The sequence below is a fragment of the Catharus ustulatus genome, chromosome 3 (assembly GCF_009819885.2).
Source record: "Catharus ustulatus isolate bCatUst1 chromosome 3, bCatUst1.pri.v2, whole genome shotgun sequence".
Classification (NCBI taxonomy): domain Eukaryota; kingdom Metazoa; phylum Chordata; class Aves; order Passeriformes; family Turdidae; genus Catharus; species Catharus ustulatus.
The window spans coordinates 13,345,515-13,369,311 of record NC_046223.1 but is presented as its reverse complement, the minus strand read 5'-3'; the positions used below and the strand labels follow the sequence as shown (position 1 = coordinate 13,369,311).

Here is a 23,797-nt window from a genome sequence, read left to right as displayed (position 1 = left end):
CCACTGTAATCTGCAATTTTTCCCAAATGAGACATTACCATGTTAATTGTCTGCTACCAATTGCAAGATGGGCAGTACATGCCCTGAAAAATAATGCCATCCCCTCTGGGGAAACATTAAAAAACAGCATTGCAATCTCACCTGGGCATTTTAGATTTAGAGGCTTAACCAACCAAAAATGGCAGGTTGGTTTTTTTTCTTTGTTTGTTTGTTTGGATTTTTTTGTTTGGTTTGGGGGATTTTTGTTTCTTTTTGTTTGTTTGTTTGTTTCTTTGTTTGTTTTTTTTAGGAAAGCAGCAAGAAGCTGCCAAAAGGCCAAAAGTGTCTTTTAACCATGTGGAGCTTGCCAAGGTGTGTTCAGTAGTGCTATCTTGAGACAGCTAGACAGTATTATTTTGAAAATTTTGTAGTTTCTATTTTTTTCCTTTTTTTTTAACAGAAAAAAGTGGGAGGGGGTGGGGGTCGGAGGCATAAAAAGAAGAAATACAGTAAGTAAATAGAAGGCAATAGCAACCTTCACTAACGGAGCTGGATCTCCATGATAAAAAGCGCAGGCATGAGCTTTCTGGAGGATACAAGACAGCTCACTGCATACAAGACCTAGAACCAATGTCACTCCTCCAGTGCAGGTCACCATGGCAATAACACTGCAGTTCTTCTTTCATCAACAAATGCAACACAGGTGCTGCAGACAGACCACACCACAGTCAACATTACTTCATGCAGGCCATGCATGTCTACTTTCCAGCAGACACCAAAGAGTTTCTGTTTCAGGGAAGGCTAAATTGCAGTGGGATGTGCAGAAATAAACAGGGTCCCCGCCCCACAGTCAGTGTCAGGCATCACCTCTTCATTACAATAATTTCTGTTGAAACACCACACAGCCACTGAGGGCTTGTGTAGGAAAGCTCTCCCAGTTATGTGGGAGATGAAGAAATTTTATTAAAAAATGTTGAAAGGGCCCTAAAGGTCTTATACCAATAATGTGTCTCACAGATGGGCATGCAACTGGGCATTCTTTTATTTTCCTAAGGACAGCAAAACCTGTCTGTGAACCAAAGGCTGGAAGATTCGATTCCAGAGAATTTCATCAAGAGTGGGAAGGTAACAGGGCTGTTCATCAGGTGGGTGGGATATACCCAAAAACTAATCCTAAATCAAATGGTGGGGGAAAGCTGCCCAGGATGATTTTCCTGTATATGGGCTATCAGAGCTAAAATGGCAGCTGAATACTGGGATTTCACAAGCTAAACCTGCATGCTTTTAACCTGAAGCGTCCCTGGGCTGAAAGCTTATTTTTCTTCTCACACACTTGCCGTGAGAGCAAACAGCTGCCCTACAGCCAGCCCCTTGCAGTTCTAAAACACATGGCACACATCTTCCCTCAGAAACCTAAAATGTACTGCTCACAACACTAAAGCTAGGTGTTGTCCTCTCCTTTCAAAACGCTGATTAAAAATTCATCACAATGTTTACAGTAGAAATTTTGAACATAATTATAACTGTAACCCAGGTCTCTTCTTGTTTTAATAATTTCTTGCTCAGTTTAAATACCCAAAAGGTTTGTTATACTTAAAAGGCAGCAACAGTAGATTCTCATACAGGCTGGGATCATTTTTTCAGTTTTCAAAAAAGAAAAACCAAACCTGAAAACATGATAAATACCTCTGCATTCCAACAGCATTTTAATGTACACTTCTCTTGCAAGCAGATTGCGTTCATGGAACATGAAGAAAATGCACACATCAAAAAATGCACACTTCAGCTTCAGAGACTGAGCTTGACGACTTGTGAAAAGACCCCTCAAATCTTCCCCGGGTGTTTGTCAGTCTGCTGGCCTGTGAGTCAGCTTAAAGTTTCGGTTTGAAATTGGTTTGTAGGATTCTCATAGAAACTAATGAAAGTAGAGTGCTAATTAAGTGTTTTTACCCCTCTGAACATCAGGTACAACTCAAAACAGCTGCACTGCAGCGTTTTCCCTGCAATGGCCCACTTACTCCTCCTGAAGGCTCCAGGCTGAGCCAGGCTGGAAAATATATTTCTGCCTTTTGTGTTCTTAGCTGGATGAGGGGGCAGGGGCTGTACAAAACTGTGGAGTGCATAAAACTGACTGATGCTCACCTGCGAGCACAAAGAGCTGCAATTGCTCCTAGGCCATTGCAGACAGATTTCCCCTGCCAGAAAAAAGCAGGATCCCCATAGGTCAGAACTGTTATTAATAATGTGGAGAAGTCTCATTGCACATCATAAGTGCTCATTTGACCGTGATAAAGACAGTGATGAGAGGAAGCACAGAGACTTCTCAGCTCAGTGGGAATGCTGCACCTTAAATCACAGAACAAATTAAATTCTAAGATAAAAATGCTATAAGGCACTTGGCCAGGGTGCCTGAGCTGGAGAGTTATTTACAGTTTCTTTCTTTCAACAGCAAGTTTTCTGAGTGAAACTAAAGCAAATTTGCAATAGACATTGAATGCTAAAAAAAAAACAAACAGGAAGGCAGAGGAGAGGAGATCAGACATGTTAGAAAGAGATAGCCTCATCCACATTTAAATTATTGACTCACAAACTTCTGAATAAGCTCTCAAGAAAAGCGTTTAACAGTTCAAAGTAAGAAATTTGGACATGCAGAATGCATTTCCCCTTGAATATTCTATCCCCAACCAATACACTGCATTAGTGTACAAGAAATGAAGATTAAATCCTTCAAAACTGTTATCTCCCTATTAAAAGTCAGGATAAGCCCAGATGAATTTGAGTTTTACCATCAAAGAAAAGTTGAGTCAAAATGCCACTTAAAAAAGGCATAAAATTATTCTCCGCAAACAGGACTGCCATCTCATGACCAAATCTGTACTTCCCAGGCTTTTCTTTTTTGAAGTCTCTTGCTTTGAAGTCCACTAACTCCAGGATAACAATTGTCTGTCCTTCTGGGCAAGCATCTAACTTCCATTGGGAATATGAAATATGACAACTTTGAGAAAAGGAAAGGAAAGGAAAGGAAAGGAAAGGAAAGGAAAGGAAAGGAAAGGAAAGGAAAGGAAAGGAAAGGAAAGGAAAGGAAAGGAAAGGAAAGGAAAGGAAAGGAAAGGAAAGGAAAGGAAAGGAAAGGAAAGGAAAGGAAAGGAAAGGAAAGGAAAGGAAAGGAAAGGAAAGGAAAGGAAAGGAAAGGAAAGGAAAGGAAAGGAAAGGAAAGGAAAGGGAAAAAAGAAAAAGAAAAGAAAACAAAAAAAGAAAAGAAAAAAGCAAGAAAGAGAAAAGAAAAAAGAAAAAGAAAAAGAAAAAGAAAAAGAAAAAGAAAAAAAGAAAAAGAAAAAGAAAAAGAAAAAGAAAAAGAAAAAGAAAAAGAAAAAGAAAAAGAAAAAAAGAAAAAGGTTAGAAATGCAAACTTTAATGTATGGAAACTGTTTAAGCTAGGGGAAATGTGGTCCTGATGCTGAATGGGATGGGGGACCTGTTGACACAGGGCATGGAAAAAAAGTGAGGTGTTGAATGAATGCTTTCCTAACTTCAGCCTTTATTAGTTAAATCAGTTTCAAAAATGTCAGAAGCTGGAGACCAACAGGCAAGTCTGGGGCAAGATGGAAGAGGATCAGGTGAGAAAGTGCCAGAACAAACTGGATGCACATAAGACCATGTGCCCTGGTGAGATGTACTTGATAGTGCAAAGAGAGCTGGCTGATGTATCCCACCCTACATCCCAAAGGTTCCCTCTGTTCCAGGGTTTGAGACAGCTCTGGTTCAGGGCACAGAGCACTGAGCACCTTGGCAATTTTATCAGCTGGCAGCAAGGCCCTGCTATATATTTTATCTTGTTTACTTGTTAAATTGATCCTTACTGTTTCGCTTTGGCACTTGGGCAAAAAGAAGTTAAAGCTCTTAAAAATGTCTTAAGTGAATCCAGCAAACACAAGTGCCAGTCTCAGAATGAAAACATACAAGCATGTTAAAATAGCAACACTGCCTCAGATGACTAATATTCACTGAATTTTAGAAAAATTTAGTTTGGAACGGAACTCCAGAGGTCAGTTAGCCCATCTATTTGCTCAAAACATATCTAATCAGATCAAGGAATGCTTGTCAACTCCTCATGCATTACAGTCTATGTTTTCTAAAGCCTTTTGCAACCCTCTCCCTACATTACCAAGAAGAAGACAGTTATGACTCCTACTATTTACAAGAGGGAACTGGAGGAAACAGTTTGTCTGATCAGAGCTGTAAATGAAACACAAACTCCCCCCACGGGTTTTTGATTCCTTTTAATGCCAGGTTGTTCTGGACCAGCCTTCTGGAACAAACAGAAGATGAAGCTCAGCACGGAGTGGATACAGTGACACTGAAGATGCTCTCCAGCCCTACATCCACTTGCTCACCATTGGGCCACAACGCAGCCCCCAGCACAAGCCAGACACTCCTAGTGACGAGGGAACGCCATCTCCGAAAGGAAGCCCAGATGTAAGACCTTTATCTGATCACAGCATCTCTCTTAGCTGCTATTCTCCACTAAAGGGATCTCGGGGCATAAAGGAATGAAGAACAACCAGCACTGGGATCACACGCAGCAATTCCATCTCCATCTGCTCCAGAAGAACCCAGGGCCATTATCCTGTGCTGTCAAAGCTGTTCATGAGATATTTGGCTTCATTGGTAATATGCCACCCTGCCTCAAAACAGATAGCAAAATGAATTAATCAGGACAGGGAAACAATGACCCAGATGTCTAACAGACAATGTCTTGCAAACCACGACAAAAAGAAGATAGAAAAGAGCAAAGAACTCATAAAAAATATTTCTGATTCACAGAACTCAGCAAAAAATTTGGCCACCCTCACTTGAATTTTTGACTACAGAAGAGAAGAAATAAATTCAAATTTTAAAAAAAGTTAAAAAAAAATCCTGTTCTTGGCCATGACATAGGGACCACCAGATAGGAACAAAGCAATGCTTTTAGACTGCATCTATGTTTCAAGATAGAAAAGAAAGAAGGGTTCTGAAAAGAGAGAAAAATCCTTCAGAGTTCTGGAGTAGATTCCTTATAGAGTAAAATGTATTCCAGAGCTCTTCCCTGTATTAAATTATATCAATATAGGTTATCAAAGTTACTGAGAAGTGTGAATTCTTCAATTAAAAAAAAAACCCAACCCCCCCCAAAAAACCCAAAAAACCAAACCACAACACCACCCCAAACAACCAGCCCCCACCCCCAGCAAAATACAATTCAACACTGAAAGCAGAACATATGTAAAAGGAATTAAAAGGAATTTCTTCCTGAAAGATGTTTGTACTTGGGTGGGGGTTGGCCTGTTTCTCCAGGCAGCAACCAACAGAACGAGACGACACAGTCTTAAGCTGTGCCAAGGGAAATATAGGTTGGATATTAGGAAAAAGTTTTATACAGAAAGGGTGATAAAGTAAATGGTTTGCCCAGGGAGGTGGTGGAGTCACCATCCCTGGATGCATTTAAAAAAAGACTGGATGTGGCACTCGGTGGCAAGGTCTAGTTGAGGTGTTAGGGCATGGGTTGGACTTGATGATCTTGAAGGTTTCTTTCAACCTAGTGATTGTGTGATTCTGTGAATACAAACCAATCACTCAGGAACTTCCCTGAGAACACTGCAGAATCACTGTTACTGTAAGTCTACAGCCAGCCAGTAAAGGATCCATCCTAAGTAAGTCAGGAGCTGGGGGCCAAATAGAGAAATCACTGGGTGAAGTTTCAAGGCTTGAATTTATTATATAAGGGGATGATACAGAGCCATAATGAGCTTATCCAGCGTTAAGATATATCAATGATGGAATCTTGCTTTTGTTTTGGCAGCAGATAATGTCTTGGATGCAAGTCCTCAAAACTCCACTGCATACACTATCTGAGCGAAGTAAGTGGGAACACCAGCTGAGGATACTGCTTATGGGATGGAAATTTACAGAAATGCAGCTAATTAGCAGCTTCCCAAGCTCAGCAGTATTCATCTGACTCTGCTACACTGAGTATGCTGAGAACACTCTGGCTATAATTATGCAACCCTGTTCATTGCTCCGCTGCCCAGACCAAGGTTTATAGAGTGACAGGAAAATTTTGGTTGTTAACCTTGGCTATTAGTTACTGCTTTTACTTCATCTTATCCCAGTCACAACTGATGTTTATGAGGGTTTCACAGTTGCTTTTTAGGGACTGTTTCCATCTGGCAACATTGCAAGAGAGCCATTGTCCTTCTTGCTTGGTAGGACTCTTCATCTCAAAGACAGATTCAGAACTGCAAGCTGGAAAGGTCAGTTCAGATTCTCCATTCCTCACACCAGCCTTGCTGGGCAAACCAAGGCAGTTCAGTTTTTCCCACATATTCCAGTGTTACAGACACTTCCCTTGGATCCAATACAGGCACCTTTTTCCTTTCATCCAGCAGTTTTACAAGGTGATCTTCAAGGTATCCAGAACTGCTTCATCATTGCTTTGTAAAAGGACACTTATCTTTTATTATCATGTGCTGATTGTATTGCAAACAGGCATTATCCTCACATTATCAGCTGCCTCTGATTTATCACCAGATTTATTATAGATCCATAATGGGGTCAGATTTATGCTTTCATTTACTTTTATGTCTTAAAGAGACCAGCACAGGTTACATTTATCTTCTTTCCTGATATTTAACTGAAAGGCACTCCTTTGCTGCTTTCTTACCAGAGTTCTCTTTCAAACAATCAAAACCCTTGCCATACAAAGAGAAACATGGCAACTGACACTTTCAAACAAAATTTTGATTCACTCACTACAGTAGATGCCACAGAAATGGTGCTTTTCTACACTGGGCAAGTGCTTTTGCCAAGAGGAAAAAGAGGAAAAGGAGTCAAATAAGGAAATCTCCCACTACCATCCTACAGCCTTCTTAATTAACCAGATTCTTAATAACATTGATACTTCTAAATCAGCAGCTATTTTTTCCACACAGAAATCCTCACACCTCTAAATGTGACAAGTGAAACCCAGCATTGATCCAGATGGGGTTTTCACAACACATCTTAATTTATCACCTCATGTAGTTCCTGGGCATGAAGTGCCTACTCTGTTCCCCACGAATAAGCTGTGAAGATCTCCTGTTATAATCTAGGAATGAAAATGGAAGCACAAAGTAGCAGAGACACAAGCCCCTTCCTGGATGAAGCAGAGCTCGGGAAAAGAATTTCTGAGTTCTGCATCCAATATCAGGTCAGGTATAGGCAGGAAAGTTATCCATCTCACTGGCCTGGGTAACATTAAACTTTTCATTACAATATTGGAAATTTGTCCACATTGCACTTCCAAAATGGAGAATGCCTTGATTTAAGCTTTTCTCTGGCTACAAACACTTCAGCATATATTTTCAAGTAGTTTTCTCCTCATTTCCCTGAGACTTCTCACTTGAGAAATATTAAATGCCTCCTCATTCTGCTTCCTCTATCATCTGAATGCTTTTTAATATATTACCATGGTTTCAAACTGGGATGATAGAATTAGAGTAGATATAAGAAAGTTTTATATAATGATGGTGGTGACATTTTGGAACATCAGTGAAGCGTAAATACCCAAAGATCACTGGAAATATTAATGGTCATGTTGTACAGGGCTCTGAGTGACCTGGTCTAGTTGGAGTTGTCCTTGCTCATTGCCAAGCAGTTGGACTGATGACATTTAAAAGATTCAATCTGCCTCAAATTGGTCTACGATTCTGTGATCCAACATTTCTACCATTTGCTAGATGGGTTCAAATTCAAAAGGAGTCAAAAGGCTCACAGCCTGCTAGAGAATGGAGCACATCTGTGCTTTTTGAGAAGAACCAGGGCAGCAGCACTGGGTCTCTAATTTAGCCCAGGATCCTGCTTGGCTGGGTACTGTACACACTGTGCTGTAGCTGGATCTTATGGTGCAATGGTAAGAGATGCCTCTGCCCAAATTAAGGTGCAAAAGAGAGCACATGCCAAAGTCAATACTATGGATTTCATTTAACAGTAAATGTGATGTGGGGAGATAGAAAGATACAGGAGGACGGGGGTGGGGAGGGAAGAGAGAGAAAGAGACAGAGAAAGACTAAGTAGAAAGATATCACCATGATGTGGATCCCTGTAGAGTCCTCCTGGTCCTTCTTAACCCTGGTCTTTGGCAATGGGGGCTCCTGAGTAATTGCTCTGCGGGTATCACTTTTATACAGTCCAGGTCCTGGGTTTCCAGAGCACAGATGCTATTTCCACAACTTGGGCTGGCACGTGTGTCACTTCCCACAGCTTGACACCGTGTGAACGTTAGGCCTGGAATTGATGCCTTCCTGTTTTGCCATCTGTGCTTACCTCAAATTCATGTGGTGGTGGCTTATCTTATGTGAACTTCCTTCTTCAGCAGCGCTGTGAGACATGCAAATGCATCGTTTAAATCCTCAGACTGCACTCATAAGATGGGGACACTGGACACCTCCACTGAGCTTCCCAATCCATGTAGATTTGTGTGCACCCATGGCTGCTAAGCCATGGAGAGAAGGCAGCAACAGTTTTGGCTCATTCCAGGGCACCAGAAGAATGCAGCAACAAGAGATGCCTTGATTTATTCCAGGCAATGCCTGATCACAGAAATTGCTTTTAGCAGAGAAAGCTCCTTAAAATTCAATGCTGTTTTTGCTTGGCAGTACTCCAGGACCCATGATCGCTGTGACAAAATCCAGTATCCTCTAGCACAACAAGGCTCACTGCTGACATCCAGGCCTGAAAGAGAGCTTGGAAGACCCATTTACACAGCCCCAGACTGGGCACAAATATCACCTCTGTGGCAGGGCAGGTTTTTAGCAGAAGAGGCACCTTTTGAACGCACAAAACTTCCTTGGCATTGCAAGGGACTGCTAGACCACTGTCACAGTGTGGTTCATACCACCACTGCCACACAACCTGGTACAATCCTCCCCAGGTGGACACTCCAGCCAGAGCAATCAGGACAACCTTTCTGGATCAGCTGGCTGTGGCCCAGGCCATTTACAGCACCATGGCAAAACTCTTCTGCATTTCAGTCACTATAGAGACACTTCAGATATTTTTATTAAAAACTTTTCTCACCTTGTTTCATTTCTTCCTGCTACACAGAGCTTGAATTACTTAAAATCAGTATCACCAAAAAAAAAATTAAATGTAACACTTGGACTGAACACTTGACTGAACATCTGGACTGAACAACCCTTTGCCCTATTTCAAGGTGACAGGGAAAACCAAATTTGCCTCTCTGAAGTGCTCACGCAGGTACCCAACCTAACTTGGTTTTTATAAGCTTTTGCATGGAATACTACAACAGACATGAACAAGCTGTACTTTATCAGGAAAGGATGAAGCATGCAGTGTTCTTCCAACTCTCTTTTCAAGCTCTCTGCTACACACTGTGCTCAGTGTGGAGGCATAGCACCCATGCAGAGCTCACTATCTTCATGCAAAACAGCTCTGGATTTGATCCACTGATCTCTTCCAGTACCAATGTATGGTGTAATGACAGTCTCTGTGCAATATCCTGCTCTACAGCCTAGAAAATTCAACCTGTCTCTCAACACTGCTGTATTTTCAATCTTCTCTATCCCATGGAGATGTATACTTCCACATCTGAGTATACAAGCTGTCACCCCTTGCCTTTCTTCTTGAGAAACCAGCAGCTCAGTTCTCCTTCATTTCTGTTTTGGGCTTGCTGGCAGGGGATTTTTGCTCCAGTTTTTTTTCTTCTTTTTGTGTTTAATTTTTTTGTTTGTTGCAATGTGTTTTGCACTAGCAAGGTCAGGTTAAGCATTGTGGGGTCATGGCACAGCTGGAAAAGAACATGGGAGAACATGGCATGGCTGGAACAGAACATGGGCCCATGGGAGAAGGACACTCTCAGAAGTACATATATTACAGTGACTGCTGGTGTTGGTAAGCACAATTTTGTCCTGGGAAAGTAGAATGACTTCCTGACTTTTTCAGAAAAATTTGGAGATGCTGAGTTGACTAACACAGGTTAATAAGAAGATGGGTTTTAGTGAGACAACATCTTTCCATGAAATAAAAAAGGCAATGGTACAATGCAACCCTGCTTACAGAAACCAGGCAAAACCCAGGTCAAGTCAGAAGCCAAGAAGCAGGGAGACATCTCTGGCAAGAATAAAACCCAGTCCTGCACTTGTGAGGGTGCAGCAGCTCAATGCTTTCGTAGTCCAGAAACCAGAAGGGACCAGGGCATGGCAGTTTCCCAGCACCCCCATTAAATCAGGCTGTTCCTCAGAACCTCCCAGCTGCAGGAGTGAGCACACATGAGCAAGGCAGACACAGGATTGTGTGGGATTTTACAGTTCTTTTCCCTCTCACTGACGGTCCTGCAGCCTCTCTCTCTCCCAGACTTGCAACCTCTCACCAGAAATCCTACAGCAGAGCTGTCCAGAGCCTTGGGGGCAGGATTTTCCACCTGAGCTTTCTATGCTAGTGTTCCTATGACTTTGAATATTCTAATGTTATGGGAAGTTCCAGAACTAGCACATCTGCTCTCCTTTTATTTACCCCTTATTTTATAGCTCTTTGTTTACATTAACACAAAAATAAGTCTTTGTGAATAACAGTCACAGTAAATACAAACTATTTGTGGTGTTAGCTTTTCCTACAGGGTCAGCCATGCCTGTCCCCGTCTCCTGCTGCACACACTACAGTCAACAGAGTCAGAATCCAAAGGCAGAGGAAGGACACCAAGACAGCTTTCATCCCACAGCTGGGGAAAAGAGATGGAGCACATTCAGATTTGGGAGCCTGGGATGCATGGCTGGACAGTTGTTGCTAAAACATTCAGTTAAGCACTTGGGCAGCGGGAAAGCATCAATGCCAGCAAATTTCACTGGCTAATTCCCTGCCACCAGCCAACAGGAGAATTAAAATTCAACAGCAGACCTCAGCTCTGCCTTTTGTTGTTCAGTGTATGAACAGCCTTTCAACAGCTGGTGACAGAGGCTGAGAAAGTCTCATTGTGGTCCAAGGGGCAGCACTGGGGCAACAGGAGGAAATCAGAGGAAGCAAAAAAACCCAAAACCAGCAAGTAATGATCAAGGAGAGATAGAGAGGAACTGTTCGTGCTCCTGAGCGTCGTCTTACATGATATCCAGACTGTGCTGTGTCAAACACAGAGCCGTGAGGCTTGATGAGAAAATCCAAAGCACTGCAGGATTATTAATGAAGCACAGCTGATGGGACAGGAGAGCCCACCAGTCCAAAGGGAGCACTGCTGGGCTTTGGAGAGGACTGGAATTGTATCTGTCCCATAGTCTAGGAAGAGCCTCTGAAAACTAAAAAATCAATTACAAAGCCCATTTCTAAGACCACCCCCATGAAGAACTATGTTTTTCTTCACATGACCAGCTCCATTGACCTAAAACACACTGAATTATGTTTTGTTGTTGTAAAGAAAACTAACTCAGCAGAGGTCCTTTGCTTATTATCTTTTTTTCTGTAACTATCTTGAAATATTGGAGGATACCCAAAAGGGGGATATATATATATAAAACTCATTGTTTATGATGTCTGCTTCAGACAGTACCGTGCCAGTAGTTTGTGAAAAAAAAAGACATAATAATCTTTTATGTACCAGATGCTTCAAGGTGAACAAACTAAGGAAGCTGCAAAGATTGCTGCAGGATTTATGACCCAAAATCCTTGTGGCCATTGCCAGGTCTGAAGGACAAATTCTCCCTTGATGTTAGTACAAGTCTATTTAGTCCTGTGTGACCAGCTCTCCTTTCCTTCACACAAGTTAAGAAAACACACTAGACTATTTAAATTATAAGTTTTCTTTGGGTAGTGACTGCCCCATCTTGAGTATGCACAACACTTACGACCCAGCCGCTAATTGCTAGCCTTGATGTGGGTCCAATAGGGAGTGTTTGGGGAAAAAAGGGATATTACGGGCAAAGTCACAGTAAATTAGCTAGGCCAGACTCTGGGAAGGGTCTGTAGCTCTCTCTCTGCATGGGTAATCTTTCTAACCAGAACTTTCCCCCCTGTCTCTTCTCTCTTTAACAGTCTTATTTTTTTGGACTCACAAGATTTTTGTTTTCCCTGCTGAGTGCTGGGTTAACAAATGCAGGAAGCATGTATTACAATATTCTTTGGAGACCACCTACAGCACTGAGATGAACAATGGGCGCTGAACCATGACTAATTTGTAGCCCAGAAATATGGTGTATTTTTTAAATGTAAAACTGTTACTCAGACTTAATAGTTTATTTGAACTAAAACCATATTATTATCCTCTCATTATTTTACCTGGTATATTTTAGACAACTTATCTCAGGGTTGCCATAGCTACCTGCTGAGTGCCTTTGACTGGAGTGTTTGCAGTAATCAAAATTAAAGGCTTTTGTAAAAAGAATATGTTCTGACTAAAGAGGAACTTGGGCAAAATTGCCCATAATTGTATTCTTTTTCTCAGTGCTGCTGCTGTTGGATGAGCTTGTGTGGTGTTTGGAAGCGCAATTGGAAAATGAAACCCACTCAAGCTGCTCCCTTTTCCCTGCCTCTTCCAATAATGGAAGAACACTGGAAAATTGAAAGTTGAAATAACAATTTACTGAAAGTGGTAATAGCCACAATAATATTAATTACAAAGAGTATACAAAAGAGAGAAAGGGTTTTACCCACAGAAGGGTACTCACCACTTAACAAACAAACCCAAAAACATTTCAGTGTTAACTACAATCCTCAGTCTCTCCCATAAAAATCACATGAAAATAAAAGTTTTGGCAGGACTCTGGAAGTCCGTGGTCCAACCTGCAGCACACTCTGGGTGCAGCCAGGATTAGGACCTTGTCCTGACAGATGCTGAGAACATCTGTTCTGTTGGAGAACATCTCTCCAAGGACAGAGGGAGTGTAAAGAAACCAGTGCCTGGCACTTCTCAGTGGCGTCCAGTAAGGACAAGAGGCAGTGGTCACAAACTGAAACACAGGAAATTGTGTTTGAACAAGCACTTAGAAATGACCAAGCCCTGGCAAAGGTTGTGGAGTCTCCAGCCTTGGCAGTTGTGCAACCAGGTCTAGGTGGCCCTACATGAGCAAGGAGGTTGCATGGTTCCAGCAGTCCCATCTAACCCCAACCACTGAGAAATTCACCATCAAGGATGCAATCCCACAAACCCTTGAAAGGCAGGCAGGACAGACCCAGTGAGACCTTCAGTTTAAAGGACAAGTGTAATCAAAGGCAGGGGGATTCGCCAGTGAACTTCTTATCAGTACCTATTCCAACAGCTCTCTCCAAAACTGAATGCCTCTGCCATGCCTAAACTGGCCTAAGCCACGATGCCAAACCCTCAGGAAGTGCAGGATACATTCAAGCTCTGCCACTGCACCTCTGGGTGACACAAGGTAGGTACCGGCTCTTCCCTGTTCCTCTATTCTCCCTCTGGGTAGCAGACTAGACATCTCCCTGACCTCTGATCAGATGGCAAGGACTTGTGGGGACAGGGACCAACTGCCCCAAGTGCCCCAAAGCAGTGACATGTGAAGTAGCTCAGCTCTCCACTGCAGTGCTTCAGGATACCTCAGCATGCATCTAAATGCTCACTTTACTTTTGCAAAGAAGTGAGAGCAAGTAACTTGATATTTTTGGAAAGAAACCATTTTTAGTTAAAGCTGGCATGCCCTACTGGAATCATCCAAATGAACTGCAAGCAGTTAGACAATTAAAATGAAGGTCACTAGAAGCACATACTGAACAGTCATCCTGATGAAGTATTTACGTACAGGAATCTGCCCTTGAAAAAATGAACCAAGATGGACAGATGGCCTTTGAATCCATGAGAGGTAGGGAAGGGAAGCTAATTGGAGTTTTTGGGCACACACAAATGTCTACAACATTCACTATCCTGAGAGAAGATAAGCTTGCACATCTGCACCTTCAGGTTCAACAGGTCCTACCTAAAGGGACAGAGGCTAGGAAGGACTTTCAAAGTGAAATAACTTTTTTCTTATCATATAACCTCATTTATTCTGGGCCCTTTCAGAAAGACAAGACTTGGTCCACAAGAACTCCCTTTTTTCTTTTTTTAACAGAACCTGAATGAGAAGGCCAGAGCACATCCAGTGACAGCAACCACAGACAGCAAGTCATCACTGAACACTTCTTTGCTGATGAGAAAGGTTCAAGGCCAAGCAGGGAAATCAGGTCAGTATCAGCAGGTACAGGACCAGGCATCCGCCTACCTAAAGCACAGCTCAAGAAAATACCAAGAGAATGAGTCTGAGCTTAGGACACTTTTATGACAAAGTTTTTCCCAATACCATGATCCCAGGTTACATCTGCACTGTACTGGAGCCACTCCTGAGAACAGCCATGGTCCCAGAAGGCAGAGGAAGAGTGTGCAGACCCCATCCTGTTTGCTCAGGTCATGGCAACACCAGAATAAAAAAAAAATGTTATGACACAGATAATTTTATCTATTGAACAGATAGGAGTCAGAATGACTTAGCAGAGCGTAATAGTGAACCCACATCTCCTGAATCCTTATCCTGTGTCTAGCCCAGGAACTCTGCCACAACACTCAGTCACCTTATACACCTTAGGGAAAAAAAACCAGTAGTTCTTAAGAGAACTTCAGGGAAAAGATTCATTTGTCTTGTCCCAGCTCTTCCCAGATAGATGAAGTTATCCTTCTTCAAAATAGCGAAAATGATACTTAGAGAGTGTTTTGATGTTCCTTTCATTAATAATGGACCAGAAAAAAAAATATGTGTGAGAACTGCAGAGAGGGAAGTCTGCAGGGTTGAAAGGACTAATTGGAGACAGATGGTCAGACACAGGCTCTTAGAAGCATGAAGATCAGCTAAGAACATCTGAAAATTGCTTGAAATTCTGAAAGAGGAAATCATATATTTTAGTTCTGTGAATCCAAGTGCAGTCTTCAGTAATAAAACCCAACACAGCTCAGTAAACATTAATGTGGTCACAACTTATGGGAGACCACACACTTTATGCTGACCTATCTGTAGTTGCTCTCAGCAAGAAACCTGTGAGAAATTCAGCTCCTCTTGCTATTCACAGCTTCACCCCACTGTCACAGCTGAGCACTGGTGGAGTGCCGTGACTTTCCAGGGAAGCGTCCTGAGAAGGACATCCTGATGACACAGGCACATTTGCTCTTCCAGGCGGAGTGATTTCACCCTTTTGTGAGTCCGCTTCAGCCAGCGTGGGAGAGAAGGATGGGAGCCTTGTATGGTGCTCCAAGGAGACGTTTACTGAGCTCCTCCCATGAAGGGTACCAGAACCAAACTAGCTCTAAGGGATGGAGGGAGCAGGGTTTATATGGGAAAGCTAGGGGGTGGGGTAGAGCAACAGGCGAATCAACTGAGGGTGTAGGGGCAGTGCAAAGGGGGAAGGACCAATGGGATACGAACAATCTGCTTAGAACTGGGAGGCATGCTGGGAGGAATTTTTCCTCACCACTATGAGGGAGGTCAGTGCCTAAGGGTATTGCCTCCAAGGGATAGTGGCAGACTCTTTCTCAGATTGCCCATCAGCCTCCACACCCCACTGTTGCCATCTTTGACTGTATATTTATAATACCTGACCTAATCTTCCTTCATTTTTTCCTCTCATGAACCCTGCTATCCCCACCCCCCGTGACCACCACCCCCACTGCCTGATTCAAAGGGTCTGCCTGGCATTTACACCTCTGCTTGTTGCAGAAGGAGTGACAACAGGCCAGTGTTGGCTCCCCATTCTACAAGCACGTGAAGCATTCTCCAAGTGGATCAATACTTGACTTCATAAGCAGTATGTGTGTAGGCTTTGATAGACCCAGGCAGTATCTTCCCTGTCACTCTTCTGGTGTCGAGAACAAGAAGTGCTGGATTGAGGCAACCCCGTGGTCTGGGACAGTTTACATGGATGGGACAGATGACTTACACCTCCAGAGGAAGTTCTGATCTGCCTTCTCATCACCCAGCCGTGCTGCTGCTCCACACAGACAACCGTGTAGGAATGACATTGAACAGCTTCCTACAAGAGATCTCAAAATGAACAATCCTCACTTGCACTCAGCCTCTGAGCCATTTCAGGGGAGGGCTGCTAGTGTTCCAACAAGTAATGTGGGAGATGGGGGGATGCCCATATCCCCAGAATGATGCTCAGATTCAGGACAGCAGCCTCTCCACCAGCTCTGCCTCCCTGGCAATTGTCCAACATCCTCCTGTCAGCAGGAACCCCAGGAAGCTCAGACCTTCACTGCTGCAAACAGCACTGATCTTTCATGCTGCAAATGGGGCCATCAATCTCTGGCTAATGCAGCTTGTTAAAACAGCAGCCATCACTTTGATGAAGCAGCACAGTGAGAATGTCATTTCCTAGCTGCCACTTTTGGAGAGATAAGTCCAGAGTTCTCAGATAACTAAGATGTTACAGGAAACTTAAAATGCAGTAGACAAAACTCACCTCACTATCTCTGTCCCCTCTCAAAGGCTTTTTTGGTCTTCTTTATATGCCTTTGGGTGTTCTCTACACATGCTATAGTCACTCCTCTTTCTCCCATGTTTAGTACCAGGTGACTTTTATGCTATATACTCAGAAACAGCATCTGTTATGTTCATAAGTCAAATACATCCTAGTGGAATTGTAACTCTTTATGGCACATAAAACCGCTGTGTGAAGTCCCAAATATGAGAAAGATTGCTTCAGCAATTGTACCACAGCACAGAGAGGGGTAAGTCAGAGAAGAAGATATTTGGACACAGAGATAGAGCTGCTCTTTCTTTACAGGGACATTGTGCCTGCTTGTTCGATGCTAATGCCTCTCCATCCAACATTTCTCTCCCCTATCTCTCTATCTTCAATGTTTCCCTTTTGTTTGAGGCTCCCTGCCATCAGGCTTCCAATACTGTGAATTTCCTCCTAAACACTGGTTCTTTTTGAAGCTACTGACGTGACATAGCGCTTAACTTTTGCCTTTTGGGGTGGGGGTTAATCATTGAAATTTGGATGTTTGCTATTAAAATGCATCAGACAACAAATGAATCAAGGTAATGAGACAAGACTTTGTGGGAAATCAATGTCATGGTGTTTTAGAAGCAAATTCCACTTTAAAGTTGCATTACAAGAAAAAATCTGTCTAGGCCTCTCATTTCAGTGTTGATTTTGAGACATGCACTATCAAACACCAGCTATGCAGCTTGTGCAGAATATGAATATGAGCACACAGCTTATATTTGGAAGAGATAGTGCTAGACTGTACTTCCCAAGAGTTTTGGATGAAGGCTTCCTACTTTTTGTAGCTTAATAGTCACATTCAAAGTTTTCAGTAGAAATAAATGGTCAGTGTTTAATGTGGTTACACAGGTCAGTACTGTTATCTCGTCCCTTAACTACAGCAAGATGTTTGGAAATGCCTGTCCTGCAGAAACCTGAAGTTCTTGTAAGAAATCCCCCAGGAAGGCCATTATGACACCCTAAAACAACGTCCTGGTGAGGAACAGTGTTTTGTAAAGCGCATTCTAGGAAGCATCCTGTGAGCAGAAGTTCGATCCTGTGGGCTTGAAGATCCAAGGGGTTTTTCCTTTCTTTGCCAGGTTTCCAGCTCCCGGGTGTCTCCACATGACAAAGCCTGTGTCTCAAAGGTAAAGATGCTCACAAAACACAGAACAACACAAACAAAGAACAGTGCCTTTATTGGCCCCCACACAACCACCAGCAGCACTGGCATGAGCAAAATCAGCAGCCCCACCTAACTGCAGTGTGCCTTGGTAGCACAGAGTTTCTTCCTCCTCTTCTACAGAATCAAGCACAAACATCCTTTAGAAGTCCAGAACAGAGGGGTAGGTCTTCTTTTGGGTTTATTGTTGTTGCTGTAGTTGCTTTGCTTGTTTTGTTTTTCCAAGCCAAATACCAATAGGCGATCTTCTCCTTTGTCGTATGGTGTGTTTTTTAAAAGTCACCTTTAAATTGAAGACTTTTCTGCTTTCCACACACCTGGAAACCTGCAGCCAGGTCTGTCAGATGGAGTGAAAAATCCCACAAAAGCTGTGGTGATTATTAGCCATGGGGACTCCTGTTATGGGGGTCTAACAGCTTGGGTCAGGAATGGCAGCAGCACCAAGCATGAGGCTACCCATTCCCTGCAGGGAATCTGCAACAAGGAAATCTGGGTCTTCAGGCTCTGACACAGACAAAATACCTGGAGCTTCCTGTTAAAGAAGCTTTCCTTTAGCGGCTTTTGGAAAAGACCTTGCTGATTTGTTGGCTGTGAACTAGAATCATCAGCCTAAAGATGATAAAACATTCAGAAGGACTGGAGGGTAGTTCCTTCTTGAGCAACACCAACTGACTGATTAAGTGTAAACGCTGAGAAATACAGCTACCCCTCTGCAGGGAGATTTTGGACCCATGCTTTGAATTAACCTCTTTGGAGAATGCACAGAATCATTTTAAAAAGAGACTCAAACAAAGGTTCAGTATCATTGCAGGAAAACCTCAAGGAAACATTTTCCCTGGCAAGACCTGCTGACTGTCCTCTGCTTAGGCACAGAAAGTATGTAAATACATGTCATCAAAGTAGCTGTGTGCCTTAGGATTAAACTCCAGGTGGAGTCCTACTGCCTCATATAAGAAGGCTGCTGTCCCTGTCCAGAGCCCATTGCAGGATCAGGACCTCACTGCACAGCCTGAACTATTTCAGGGAGTAGACCCAGAGCAGTGATGACTATCTGTGTCGCAGTTTGAGGACCCAGAGACAGAACATCCTCTCTGTTCCAGAAAATTGCTCCCAATGCCAGGTCCAGCCCAACCCCATGAACCTTCTTAAGTCTAAATTATGTTGGTTATTTTCCTAGCAAGCATTCACAGGCTTCACACTTCCTTCACAGGGGGCTTTGCACTGCAGATGAGTTTAAATCAGCCTGCCATGGCCAAAGACTCACATTAAACACTGCTGTCCACCCTGGATTTCCCTGCTATCAGCTTTCTGGATAAAGTGGTAGCCTCGTTGGGCCAGATGCTGATGTTTTTATTCACAGCCGTTTCCTCACCCCAGCTTGCTACAGGGCCAGTGTAACCGCCCTCTCTTTCTGCTTCTGCACTTGCCATGGCATCTGAGTCGCTTGCAGACTCAGGATTGAAACCTTGGCGCAGGAAAGTCCCCAGAAATCCGGGTAAAACCGCACACGGGCTCCTGCAAGCCAAGCATCATTCCCTGTCGGGTGAGCAGAACAGGACAGGACCTGCTGTGTGGAACAGCGCATCCCCATGCTGGGTCTGCCCTCTTGTCTTCAGGAGCTGCGAGCTGTCACCTCCCCATGCAGAGCTGCTGAGCTGATAATAGCAGAATTCCTGCTTTCCTCACGCCCCTGTTCCTGCAGCCGCTTGCAGCCCAATGCTTTGGCGAAGCAGTGCTCCTCTCCTGGCTGCCCAAACAGAACAGCGCCCAGGGATGAACCCCCAACAGTTTCCCTAAATTTGGTTCGTGGAGAGCAGTGACTCAAAGCTGCTTACTGAGCTGAAGGTCTGCATGCATCTCCCTCACAGGCTACTCTGCAGTGTCTCCATGCTCAGCTCTGCTCTGGAAAACTCCATCCTCTTCCATGCTCCTCTGAGGTGTGGTCTGCATGCAGCCCAGCACCTCAGGAATGTTTAAATTAATAACTGTGTCACTCACGCCTCGCCAGCCTGACTTCAAAATTCAAAGTGAAAGCTGGAGGTGCTTAGGACACGAGCCAGGATGCTGTTTTCCTCCTCCATGCTCTTTCCAAGGAGAGGAAGGCAGGCCCTTTCAAGAACAAGCCACAGGGAAGGTGTCACTAAGGAGGAACCTCTGCTCTCCCTTCTATCGGACCTCTCAGGGCAAGGCTTTACAAAGAAGCTCCAAAACAAGTCTGGGTTTAGCATTTTAGCACTAGGAATATCCCTGGGGCCATGGCCTCATTCTGTTCCAGGAAGTGGGTGTCTTTTCAGACTTACCGTAATAATGAGATAGAGTTGTCTATCACTTTATCTCTACCACTATATCTATCTATCTCTATCACTATATCTATACCATCACTATACTGATTTTCTCAGCCAGTGGAAATGGCATTTTACCTTTGTTATAAAGCTCATTTATGGCCCAAGTGTGCTGGAAGAGAACTTAAATTCTCCTCTCCTTGATTAAGCACTCCTCCTGAAAATCTGGTTTCACTTTTTATGGGCAGCATAGGAGTTAAATAGGACTTCCTCACATTTCACACTTTCTGGCTTCCTGAACCCTAGGAATCCCAGGAATCTTTCTTGTCTCAGCAGACACCATACACAGAACATGGTGCATGGATGGACACACACAGTCCCACAGGTAGTGCTGACCCTGTGGTTTGGCACGGGACAAGTGACAGTCCCAGGCTGTCCAACACGTGGGACTTGCAAGATCCTGTGTGTCTCTCCACAGGAGCTCCTGCAGAGGAGAAAAGAGATGGGAGCTGGGGGTACATGATTTGCAAATAAACACCTCTCTGAATTTCAGTGATCCCAGTATGTACCTAACCACTGGCATTTTAGTGGGCACTGTATAATCAGTGAGTAAAAGTAATTTTAGGTCTATTACCATGAAAATAGGAAGGGACTTCACAAAAAATCTTATCCCTTTTGGTAGCATATGGAATTAAGGAACAGGCATTTTTACTTAGGGTATAGAACCAAATTTCACCAGTAGTAAATGTGTTTTATCTCTTGATAATGCATAATAAAAGACTCAGATCTAACAATAAAAGGCAACAGTAATCAAAAGCCAGCACAGACTCTTATCAAACATTTCAAAGACACTAATATTTATTGACCCTTTTTTGTGTCTCTCATTTTTTTCTGAGATGTTTTGCTTATTTTAATGATGGTAAAATGGAGATGAAAACATAGACAAAAATTACCCGGAGTTTCTCTTGAAGTTTGCTCAATGTGACTGCCAAAAAGATCTGTGTGTACCATGTTCATATGGGTCAGAGTGAGCTTTTGGGGTTCATTATTCCTGGTGCGGATAGATAAAAATATGAAAAAGAAAACTGCAAAAGGGAAGGGAAAATTACAACAGTGTTCCCAGAGCTGTGCTCATTTTGAATCAGGAAACCACAGCAGTAATGTTCTATTCCAAAGGCCCCAACACCATGCAACAACTCACGCAGCGTTGGACGAGAAAGGGAAGGTCTGGCTGGGTTGGACCCACTGCTCGTCAACAAGGCTGAAACAGCCCCTGCACTTGGCCTTCCAGGATCCAAGTGTCATTCCACCTGTGCTTCTCAAGGCATGGAGTGTCGCCATTTAGTTCTGAGACCACCCACATAACAAGGACATGAAACTGTTGGAGCAGGTCTGGAGGAGGCCAAGATGTTCACAGGACTGGAACACCTTTACTGTGAAGAAGACAGGCTGAGAGAGCTGGCGTTGTGCAGCCTGGAGAAGAGAAGGTTCCAGGAAAACTTTGTAGCAGCCTTACAGTACTGAAAGAGGGCCTGCAAGAGATGTGAAGGACTTTTGACACAGGCATGTAGTGACAAGACCAGGAGAAATAGCTTTAAATGGGAAGAAAGTACATTTAGGTAAAATGCTGGGAAGAAATACTTTACAGTGAGGATGGTGAGACACTGGCACAGGGTGCCCAGAGAAGCTGGGATGTCCCATCCCTGGAAGTGTCAAGGCCAGGCTGGATGGGGCTTTAAGCAACCTGGACTAGTGGAATGTGTGCCTGCCCATTCTAACCACCAGAGGGGTTAGAACTAGTTGATCTTTAATGTCCCTTCCGATCCAAACCATTCTGTGATTCCATGTAAACGACAGTTCTTTGCAACCATCTAATTTAAACCTTCTCAAATGCATTTTTACTTTTATTAAGAAAAGCTTTGCACACTGAGGGAAAGAGTCCAGAGCTTGCATTCATAAAGTTATGATACTGCTACCAATAAAAATAAATAGATGGCAATTACTGAGTAATTACATTTAGAGCAAAAACGACTGAATTTATTACCCTTCTGAACACATGCAGCATAATATGCAGCAAAATAGAAGTTTGAGGAGAAGGAGTAGGCTAAGAAACTCCTCATTGATGAAGCCAAGAGGCAGCCAAGCTCGTACAATATCTGAAATCTGAAGCTGTATGTGAAGAGGGCCTGTAGGTACAGCACTCATGTATAGATAACAGCAAGTGGTTCAGTGAGGGGTATGATGCAAAAAGAGCAGAGACAACTCTGCATTAAATGAGAACACCAGGCTGGGAAAAATCCTGTTAGAGAGATGCCCTCTGTTAAACTTTATCCTCTACATCCAACAGGTTTTAGTCAAAATCCAGTGATGCACCCAAGCACTGGCTACCAAGCCTTGTTGCAGGTCAGAGCCCTTTGCCTGTGGAATGTAATTCATGTGGAACACACTTGGAAAGTGGACAAGGCTATTGAAGCGGTGTGTTCAACAGGTCTCTGTGAGCGACCAGCACTCTTGAGCCAGGAGCTTTTTGAACGGCCAACGAACAAAGGTGAAGGATGAGTCTTGGTATGGAGCTCAAAGAACAGTTTATTGTCTCAGAAGGGGTCCAGGGACAAAAACAAAACTGGGTTGAGGGCACAGGGTTAAATAGATGACCCTTGTCCCATTCCCACTCACAGGTGGGTCTGAGGGTCAAAGCCCAATGGGAATAGGAAAAAGTGGTGCAGAGGAGGGGCAGGCAGCCAGGGGAACCAGGGGGGTGATGGGGGTGGAGCACTGTGGCAAAACATAGCCAATGGGGAGCAATGGAGGGGAGAAGATTCTGGAATGGATACAAATAAGGTGAACAGGGGCGGAACGGGGGTAGAACAACTGTGCAGACCAATCAAACTGAAGACATTAACATGTGCCTGCAAAGGTCGATGGGAAGGAAGCACTTCTCACCATAACCTTAGAGGGGTAAACACTCCTTGCCTGTTTCTGCCTCTCCAAGACAGAGGGGTTATAGCCCTAGTTTAGGACCCCAGACCTCCATGGGTTATCAAGCCTATAAATTCTTTCAAGGGTACACAAATGTCTCTCTTTCAGAAGGTAAAAATCAAGTTCCTGGTGTAGAAGCATGACTGCAATGTTTTTCAGCTTTTCTGCCTGTGGGCACCGTGCTGTAATGGGAATGTGAGACAAGCAAAGGATGCTCCCACACAACCCAGACCATTCCCAGATTACAGTAATTTCACGATTACAAGCCGCACCGTTTTGACTAAAATTTTGCTCCCACACCGGAAATGCGGCTTACACTCAGGAGCGGCCAATATGTGAATAATTTTCTGACATTTCCAACCCCAGAAGTGCAAACCGAGGTGCCGAGTCGAGCAACCTGCCAGTAAAATCTGGCTTTACGCGATTGTTACAAATTGGTTACTCTGTTGCGCGGCGGGTGGAGCCGGGCTCCGTGTAGGCAGCGTGGGGTGGGGGGAAGGCGGGGGAGCTTCCTCCTTCTGTCAGCGCAGCCCGGGGTAGGCAGGGGCTCCCTCCTGCTTGCCCCGTGGCCCGAGAGAGGCAGGGGCTCCCTCCTGCCATCACCACGGCCCGGGGGGAAGGCGGGGGGCTCGTGTCCCTGCATGCTGTCGCTGTGGGAGCGGGGGGGCTCCATCCCCGCCTCCCACCACTGCCGCAGGTGCCGGCAGGCTCCATGTTCCCCTGCCACCATGGCGCAGTGCCGGGCCGGGGCGAGTGAGCCCAGAGGTGGTGGCGGCCGGCCTCAAGTGGCCCCACCGAGCGGCAGCGCCGAGCTGGGCCGCTGGCCCTGTCGGCAGCCCCGAGCCCTCACAGCCCGAGCCGAGCCAGTAAACCCCACCATCCCAGG

At 44.1% G+C, this 23,797-nt stretch overlaps 1 long non-coding RNA gene across 1 annotated transcript in view; it reads right to left on the bottom strand.

The window, feature by feature from the left end:
- Nucleotides 1–17,649: 17,649 nt before the first annotated feature.
- LOC116994237 overlaps nucleotides 17,650–23,797 on the bottom strand; it is a 15,705-nt gene continuing 9,557 nt past the window's right edge. Inside the window, exon 2 of the long non-coding RNA XR_004417436.2 lies at nucleotides 17,650–21,464. This is a non-coding gene — a long non-coding RNA (uncharacterized LOC116994237). The remainder of the gene's footprint in view (nucleotides 21,465–23,797) is intronic.